Source organism: Macrobrachium nipponense, chromosome 5 (assembly GCF_015104395.2).
Source record: "Macrobrachium nipponense isolate FS-2020 chromosome 5, ASM1510439v2, whole genome shotgun sequence".
Taxonomy (NCBI): domain Eukaryota; kingdom Metazoa; phylum Arthropoda; class Malacostraca; order Decapoda; family Palaemonidae; genus Macrobrachium; species Macrobrachium nipponense.
Window position 1 is genome coordinate 74,066,231 of NC_061107.1, and position 10,000 is coordinate 74,076,230.

Genomic DNA, 10,000 nt, shown 5'->3' on the forward strand with positions numbered 1-10,000 from the left:
ATTCAGGGAAAAAAGTCACAATCTTGACTTGGACAAAAAGTCCAGGAAAAAAGTAATATAATTTATGGTGGCGGGTAATAAAGTCATAGGGGAAAAACTCACATTATTTCTTGGTTGTCATTATCTTCATATTTACAGTCTTTTGTTTATGTTTATACCAAAATCCCCAACGGGTTTGTACTAAACACGTCGCAAAGTTGGACTTTTTTCCTGTGAATTTTTTCCAGTGACTTTTTTCCCCATGACTTTTTTCCTGTGACTTTTTCCATGACTTCTTTCCCATGACTTTTTTCCATTAATTTTTTCCCATGACTATTTTTCAGCGAATTTCTTACCTGGATTCGATTTGAAAGGGGTGCGTACAGTGGGAAAAAAGGGGGTTAAGAACCACTGGACTTCACCTCAAGCTCCAAGCTGCGCTAAATAGCCCTGTGCTTCTTTACAAATCGTCCTGAGAAGGGGCTGCTGCCTTTTCTTATGTAAATTAGTTCCTAATCGCAGACTAACCGTTTGATAAGAAGCGTAGAATGAAGGAGCTGAGATGCGTACAACTGAGACGGACAACTGTCAATAAAACAGGTTTATAGCCTAAACGTAATTCCATCTTCATTCTTACGTCAAAATATTGAGTATTTAAACACCAAAACTGTGCTAAGATATAATGTACTATAATAAAATGTATGTTTATCAAATCATGCATTCGAGGGACAACTGTCAAACGAACATCTTTGAAACCAAAACGTCATCCGATCGGGATTCTTACGTCAAAATATTAATCACTTCAAACACCAACTCTGTACTAAAAGTATAAGGTATCATAATAAAATTTACATTTAATAAAATATATATGTAATGGACAACTGTCAAAAAAAAGTTTGAACCCAAAGGTTTACTAAAAATACCAGGTTTAACAAAAAAATACCAGATGATATAAGAAAATACAAAATTAATATATTATATCTGATGGACAACTTTAAAAAAATTCTTCAAACTGAAATGTTATGAGATCAGAACTCTTATATCTCTGAAATAATAACCATTAACTAAGCTGAAAATATGAGATATGAAAAAATTTAAAATCTAAAAATCATATTAAAAAATGTTAGATGATAATAATATAAAAAAAGTAAGATCCGTAAATCACATATACGACACTATATATATATATATCTATATATATATGATATAATATATATATATATATATTATATATATATACTATAAATAGTCTTCATAGGAGTCCAGATCTGGGTGAGATCTATAAAATAAAAGAAGAATGAAAAAAAAAAACTATATCAACATAAGTTTTTTTTTTTTCCCCTGACTTTATTAACGGCCACCATGAATTAATGCTTTATTATGATTTTTTTCCAGTGCCCATTTTTCGTAGCCAATTGCGACTTTTTTCCGTGACTTTATTTCCTTTTTCCCGTGACTTTTTACCCTGCGACTTTATTCCAAGCCACCCGAGATCTTAACACCAACTTGGCAACAACAACAACAACAATAAGCATAAACTACAACACAAGGTTACCAACTCCGAGTATACGCAATGACGCTTCTTTATCAAGATCCAACCGACCAAAGTGGGGTTGATATAACCGTTAACGCTTATGGTCGTCACTGGGAAAACCGACCACCGACCACCAAACACCAACCACCGACCCTCCAGGCCTGGTTGGGGTGGACGCTTGCTGATATTCTCTCTCTCTCTCTCTCTCTCTCTCTCTCTCTCTCTCTCTCTATTGCTAAATTCTGATAGAATCGTCTGATGACAGCTAAGGATTGCCTTTGCAACCCCCCCCCCCCTCTCACTCTCTCTCTCTCCCTTCTCTCTTTCTCTCTCTCTTCGAAATTATACCCGCATCATGCTTGTTCGTCTCAAAACTTTCAAATGCGTAAATTTTGTGCGCTTGTGCGAACGTAGGTGAGCGCTCCTTAAAAAGAGAAAAGGTGTATATGCGGATTATTTCAATGTGTGTAAGTGCGTATGAATCTCAAAATACAAAGTGCGCTTATGTTTGTGTTTGCGTGAGAGAGAGAGAGAGAGAGAGAGAGAGAAAAGTGTATGATAAGCATTTAAATCAATGATGACAGTCAGCTAACAAACTTATCTAAAAATTGGAGAGCAAGGAAGAATACGCATACATGAACGCAGAGATATATACATTCCAATGCAAACGCTCAGACGCAAAAAAAAAACACTCAGACGTAAAAAAAACTCTCAGACGCAATAAAACACGCTCAGGCGCAAAAACAAAAACAAAAAAACGCTAAAAAAAAAAAAAAAACGCTCTGACGCACAACAACAAAAAAAACTTCAGACGCTAAAATAAAAAAAACGCTTAGACGCAAAAAAAAAAAAAACGTTCAGACGCAAAAAAAAAAAAACCTGCTTATACGCAACAAAAAAAAAACGTTCAGACGCAAAAAAAAAAAAAAAAAAAAGCTCAGACGCAAATAAAACGCTCAGACGCAAAAAAAAAAAGGCTCAGACAAAAATAAAACGCTCAGACGCAGAATAAAAAACGCTCAGACGCAACAAAAAAAAACCCTCAAAACCACAAAAAATACGCTCAGATGCATAAAAAAACGCTCAGACAAAAAAAAAAAATGCTTAGATGCAATAAAAAAAACCGCTCAGACGCAAAAAAAAGGACTCAGACGCAAATAAAACGCTCAGACGCAAAAAAAAAACGCTCAGACGCAACAAAAAAACGCTCAAACCCACAAAAAAAATACGCTCAGACGCATAGAAAAGCCCTCAGACGCAAAAAAAAACGCACACACACACATTCGGAAAACAAGGAGAGCGCCGACGCGCAAAATGCCAACGGAAAGACGAGAGAGAGAGGTTGGGGGGGGATGCCGGACACGACGGGAAAAATATGCTCGCAGTTAAGCAGAAAATGACGACCATAACAGAATTCCTGTGTCTGATACATCACCACCTATAACAGAAACGTCGCAGGAGAGAAGCAGAGGCAGTTCCCGTTGGTATCACCGCCATTTCCTCAGGCAATCTGGATAAAGGTCTTGGCAGCCATAGACATTTTCAATGGCGCGTATTCCGAGTTGCAAGATGTCCACTCTGCACGAACGAGAAGCATTTTTAACACGGGATAATAACTATGAAAATAAAGAGAGACGGAAAAAAAGAGAGAGAGAAAGCCAATGTGACAGACAAACCTTGAGAGAGAGAGAGAGAGAGTTCTTGCTAAGGCAAGAAAGCTTAGCTGTCATCTGACGATTCTATCAGGCATTTAGCTAGAGAGAGAGAGAGAGAGAGAGAGAGAGCTTTTGCAAAGGCAAGAAGCCTTAGCTGTCATCAGGCGTTTCTATCAAGATTTTGGCTAAAGAGAGAGAGAGACCAATTTCTAAGTTTGGTTTCAAGAATGACTTACTTTATGTATTTGCAGGTAAATAATAGATAATTGCGCAGTGATTATATATCGGAGTCACTACAATAAGCAGTGCGCATAGCTCTCGTTAATTAATTACCAAATAAAACCAAGGGGAACTCATCCACTTAACACATTTTTTTATTATTAAGCGCATTATCTCAAAAAGGGGGTCCCGTCCCGCGCAAAAAAATCTATTCAGAATGTAATTAAATTTATAGACATGGTTAATCACATCAAACGGCAGTTTGATCATCCTTTTGCAACTTAGCATAATACCTGTGTCACTACCGTATGTGGGAAAGCATTTCATAATAATTGATTCCAAGAAGAGACTTGTTGTTTGCAACTTCTTCTCTCTCTCTCTCTCTCTCTCTCTCTCTCTCTCTCTCAGGTCACATTACAAAAGCGACTTAATCATTTTTGTAATTAAAACAATGCACTTTTGTATAAATTTGTTACTTACATAATGTATTGTATATTTTGTTAGTAAACTAACTAACCAAACGAACAAAACCTTTCTTAAACAGCCTTAACACTAACCAGATGTCATTATTTCCATTCGAACTTAGTTCAGTGGGATTTAGTAACTTTAGCCTTCTAGTTTTCTGAAAAGAAAACTATCGTGAAGGCTCTGTTTGTCCGTCAGCAATTTTTCTGTCCGCCCTCAGATCTTAAAATCTACTGAGCCTAGAGGGCTGCAAACTTTTTTCTGTCAGCACATTTTCTGTCCGTCCTCATATCTTGAAAACTACTGAGGCTAGAGGGCTGCAAATTGGCATGTTGATCATCCACCCTCTAATCACCAAACATATCAAATTGCAGCCCTCTAGCTTAAGTAGTTTTTATTCCACTTAACGTTAGAGTTAGCCATAACCGTGCTTCTGGCAGCAATATAGGATAAGCCACCACCGGGCCGTAGTTCATGTTTCGTGGGCCGCGACTCAAACAGCATCGTACCGAAACCACCGAACGATAGATCTATTTTCGGTGGCTTTGATTATACGCTGTAGCTACTATACAGAAAACTCGATTGCGCCAAAGACGCATTGGGGCATTTATTTATTTTTATTTAGGTTTTTTATTTTTTTCTATTTACTTGTTGTAGACTGGAAACCAATCGTCAAAGAACGTGATTAGCAACCTGTTGGTCAAAAACACAAACATCAGCGCGTTTTTGTTGAAAAAATTGGGAGGGGGGCCCGGGGCGGGGGTGGGGGTGGGTGGAGACGGGGGCTGGGGGCGAGGGACTGGGGGCGGGGGCCGGGAGTAGGGAAAAGAGAAGAAGAGAGAGCGAGAGAGATTCCCGTGAATATAAATACATACACCAGGCGTAAGATAACACTCCGCTCGGGTCACCCGAAAAATTCGCTCTATACCGAAGAATTGTCTCATCAAATCACAAATTCAAATGAGATCTACGATTGTTTACAATTCCGCTTTGATGATCCGCGTCGCTCGCCGGTGTCCCATTTATCAGTGGGTCGAGGTAAGTAAAATTCTGTATATAACAATCCACTGATATTAAAACACCAGTCGTCATCGAATGTATATATGATTATATACAGTTCCTGCATAAGAGTATGTAATATATATATATATATTTATATATATATATATATATATATATATATATATATATCATATATAATATATATATAAATATATATAGATATATTTTAATATATATATACATATATATATATATATATATGTATATATGAATAACTTGATCACGAAGTATGTAAAACTTGATGCTATGTATAAATAAAGGTTTTTTTGCACGAAGGAAAAAAAAATGAAAAAGCGAGTTAGCCGAGTACTTTCGGTCCTATTCGGACCCCGAATAGGACCGAAAGTACTCGGCTAACTCGCTTTTTCATTTTTTTTCCTTCGTGGCAAAAAAACCTTTATTTATATGATATATATATATATATATATATATATATATATATATATATTTATATTTATATATATACATATATATAGTCATATGTTATGTGTATATATATATATGTCAATTTATATGTATATATACAAATGTATATTAATATATCCATAAGCATCCCTTGTATTTTGCATAACATATGACGAACAAAAATGCTGAATACCTGTCGAAACTATACCATGTCATCCCTTAAAGCACACAAATTCTAATCGCCAAAAAGGGAGCCTAATTATAACGCAAGCTCTCCAGAACAATTGCGGAGAAAAATATAACATGCAAATAAAATAAAAACCACGCCAAAAGTCATCAAATGTATTGTATTTCACTGTGACTTTTATTCTCCCTTCCAATTGTATTTCTTGCAAAATAGTCAGAGACCGAAGAATATGTTTCTATGTTTCTGCCCCACGGGAGAAGGGTAGGAAAAGGCCTTTCACGTCACGACAATACTGCCTTAACGAGAGAGAAAGAGAGAGAGAGAGAGAGAGAGAGTGCAAACACGTCCGTAAACCTTTGTCTAAACCTCCCTTGCTTCAATCGACAACCCCCCCTTACCCCGCACCCTTCACACTGGCATACCAACGCACAGAAAGGTCAAACGGCTGCATTCAAAGGAGAGACAAATACGCAAAGGAAAATAAAATAAATATTTAGACAAAAAAGCAAAAAATTGCATTAGACGAGAATATATATATATATATATATATATATATATATATATATATATATATATATATATATATATCCTATTGGTGTGGATTAGATAGGGATATGTCCCATTAATATGGATTAGAGAAGGATATGTCCTATTATTATGAATGAACAAGACTGTGTCCTACCAATCTGAATTTAACAAGAATATATCCAAAAAATATGAATTAATCAGAATATGTCCTATCAATATGAATTAAACAAGAATATGTCCCAATCATATAAATTGAACAAGCATAACTGTGTCATCAATCAGAACTAAACAAGGATATGTCCCATTAATATGAATTAAGCAAGCATATGTCCTGTCAATCTGAAATTAACAAGGATATGTCCTATTTATATGAGTGGAGCAAGAACCCGCCCTATCAATTTACAAAATAGAATTTACAAGATAAAAAACTAAGGACGTGAACTATATAAATGCTTATCAAATTAATCCGGCAAATAATGCATAAAAATTAAATCTAGAAAAAAATATGCAAATATCGTTAATACCCAAAACCAAGTATAATTATAAGAAGAGCACGTATACTATTAATCCTTCGAATGTAAAAATGAAATAAACACAAAACATTCCAAATTCATAAAAGGAATCGGAAAAGGAGATAGAGAAAAATGTACAACAAACAGCAAATAAAACAAATACTAATTTAAATATAATTCAACAAAAATAAACGCAAAAAGAAAAAATCAACTAGTAATCATCAATAACAAAAAAAGCAAAAGAAAATTAACCCAAACAAGTAACTAACATGTTAATGCACAAAAATATATTATAAGCAAAGTAATTAAGACAAAACAACAAGCCTGCTCATCGGTAAAGACAAACAACAGCTAAATAAAAAATATTTACAGACAAAAGGACTTAAAATATCTTTCAATAAAATCATATTTAATAAAAAAAAAAAAACTAAAGCAAAAAGTAAAAAGGGCAACACATTCGAATCAGCATCGAAAGACGTAAACAAAAAACCCAAAGAAAACAAACAAAAAACTAAAAAAAAGCGCCTCAGTGGAGTAGTCGGTATGGTGTTGGCGTGCCACCTCGGTGGCCGAGTGTTCGATTCTCGGGCATGCCATTGAGATGTGAGAGATGTGTGTTTCTGGTGATAGAAGTTCGCTCTCGATTCGGAAGTCACGTAAGTAAAGCCATTGGTCCTGTTGCTGAATAACCATTGGTTCCGTGCAACGTACAAACACCATACAAACAAACAAAACAAACTAAACAAGTACTACACATCCCGTTACTCCTGTCGCTGCCTCCGAAAGAAATTCCGCTCAAGTCTTCAATCGAACAAAGTTGGCCGGGAGTTATATACGCATATGCACCGTTAAGTTCAGATTACACAGTCAGTCAAAACGAAAGTCATACGAGTTATGGAAGTTATGGAAGTTAAGTCGCACGCCCGCGCGCCCGTGTGTGTCATAAGGGCGGAGACGTTGAGTTATGTAGTAGATACGGCGGGGGGAGAGGGCGTAACATTGAAGAGACGTAGCTAAAATAGGATCTCTCGAACGGTGATATGATACGCTGGAGCTTTGAAGATGCCAAGGTGAAAAGTGAGATATATATATATATATATATATATATATATATATATATATATATATATATATATATGTGTGTGTGTGTGTGTGTGGTGTGTGTGTGTGTGTGTGTGTGTATAACTAAATCACGAAAGTTTGGAACGTGATAAATCCATAAATAAAGGTATAAGCCACGAAGGAAAAATAAACAACGGAGTTCCGCAAGATCTTCCGACGTTCAACGTCCTTTACTTAGATAAGCATACTGCTAAGTAAAGGATGTTGAACGTCGAAAGATCTAGTGGCAACCCCGTTGTTTATTTTTCCTTCGTGGCTTATACCTTTTATATATATCTATCTATATATATATATATATTATATTATATATTATATAAAATATATATATATATCTTATATATATACATATATGTATGTATGTATAAAGCCGCTTGGTTTCAAAGGTTATATCAACTACCGTCAAATATTCAAGCTGCGTTGAATATATTCCGTACCTCAATAGATATACAATCTTTTTTTAATATTCTGAAAAATAAAATCAATGATCTTTTTTTTCTTTTTTTACCTCCTACCTTGATTAGAGTCAGTGCAATTTTTAGTGACAGTGTGCGGGAAGGAAAGAGAGAGAGAGAGAGAGAGAGAGAGAGAGAGAGCTGCAGCATGGTATTGACGCGAATACTTTCCTGAACTGACCTTTCTCAACAATAAAATTTTAGCCATGTCCCACTAAGTGTTAATTCTTGACTAAAGCTATTATTATTATCATTACTATTATTATCACTATTATTATTATTATCATTATAATTATTATTATCATTTCGATAGATAAAACCTACATTCATGGAACAAGTACACCAAAAAGGGACCATTGAATTATAATTCAAGCTTCCAAAGAATGTTGATTTCAACCTTCCACTGCAGACCTCCACACTGCGTAGGTAACAGATCATGATATAGAAAGTGTTTTTTTTTATCACTACTAATGAAATCGTCTGTATAACCCGTTCGGAGATTAACCTGTACCAGTGACCTATTGCGACAAGTCGAATCTTAATTGTTCTCAAAAAATCAATTTGCGTCTCAATTTGAAATTCATAAAAAATATTTCTCAAAAAAATCAATTTACGTCTTAATTTGAAGTCATAAAGATTATTTCTCAGAAAAATCAATTTGTATCTCAATTTGAAGTCATAAAAATTATTTGTCAGAAAAATCAATTTACGTCTCGATTTGAAATCATAAAAATTATTTCTCAGAAAAATCAATTTGTCTGAGTTTGAAGTCATAAAAATTACTTTTCAGAAAAATCAATTAACTTCTCAACTTGAAGTCATAGAAATAATTTTTAGAAAATTTTAATTTACGTCTCGATTTGAAATCAAAAATAATTTCTCAAAAATATCAATTTGCGTCTCAATTTGAAATCGTGAAAATTATTTTTCAGAAAAATCAATTTGCATCTCAATATGAAGTCATAAAAATTATTTCTCAGAAAAATCAATTTACGTCTCAATTTGAAATCATAAAAATTATTTCTCAGAAAAATCAATTTACGTCTCAATTTGAAATCATAAAAATTATTTCTTAGAAAAATCAATTTACGTCTCAATTTGCGATCATATATATAAATTATTTCTCAGAAAAATCAATTTGCGTCTCAGCTTGAAATCATAAAAACTATTTCTCAGAAAAATCAATTTCCGCCTCAATTTGAAATTCATAAAAACTATTTCTCATAAAAATCAATTTACGTCTCAATTTGAAGTCATAAATATAATTTCTCAGAAAAATAAATTTGCGTCTCAATTTAAACTCATAAAAATAATTTCTCAAAAAATCAATATTTGTATCTCAATTTGAAGCCATAAAATAATTTCTCAGAGAAATCAATTTGCGTCTCAATTTGAAATCATAAAAATTATTTCTCAGAAAAATTAATTTCTCTCTCAATCTGAAGTCATGAAAATTATTTCTCAGAAAAATAAATTTACGTCTCGATTTGAAATCATAAAATTATTTCTCAGAAAAATCAATTTGCATCTCAATTTGAAGTCAAAAATAATTTCTCAGAAAAATCAATCTACGTCTCAATTTGAAGTCATAAAAATTATTTCTCAGAAAAATCAATTTGTATCTCAATTTGAAGTCATAAAAGTTATTTCTCAGAAAAGATGAATTTGCCTCTCGATTTGAAGTCTTCAAATAACGGACTTCACAAAATTTGAGAGGCAATGCATTCAAGCGAAATATTTCATGCTAAAGAATTTCAGATATCTCATAGTTTGTCCAAAGAGACAAAATCTGGAACCTAACTGTTGTTAGCAAAACCAGAATCATGAGGTGGGGCGGATATTGTAAGAAATGTGCCTCCACTATCCAGATTTCAAATTCC

General features: G+C 34.0%; 1 protein-coding gene across 2 annotated transcripts in view; it reads right to left on the minus strand.

Moving 5' to 3' along the window:
- The window catches only part of LOC135215408 (uncharacterized), a 1,081,448-nt gene that overhangs the window by 565,679 nt on the left and 505,769 nt on the right, over positions 1-10,000 (minus strand). The gene's annotated exons all lie outside the window — the stretch shown is intronic.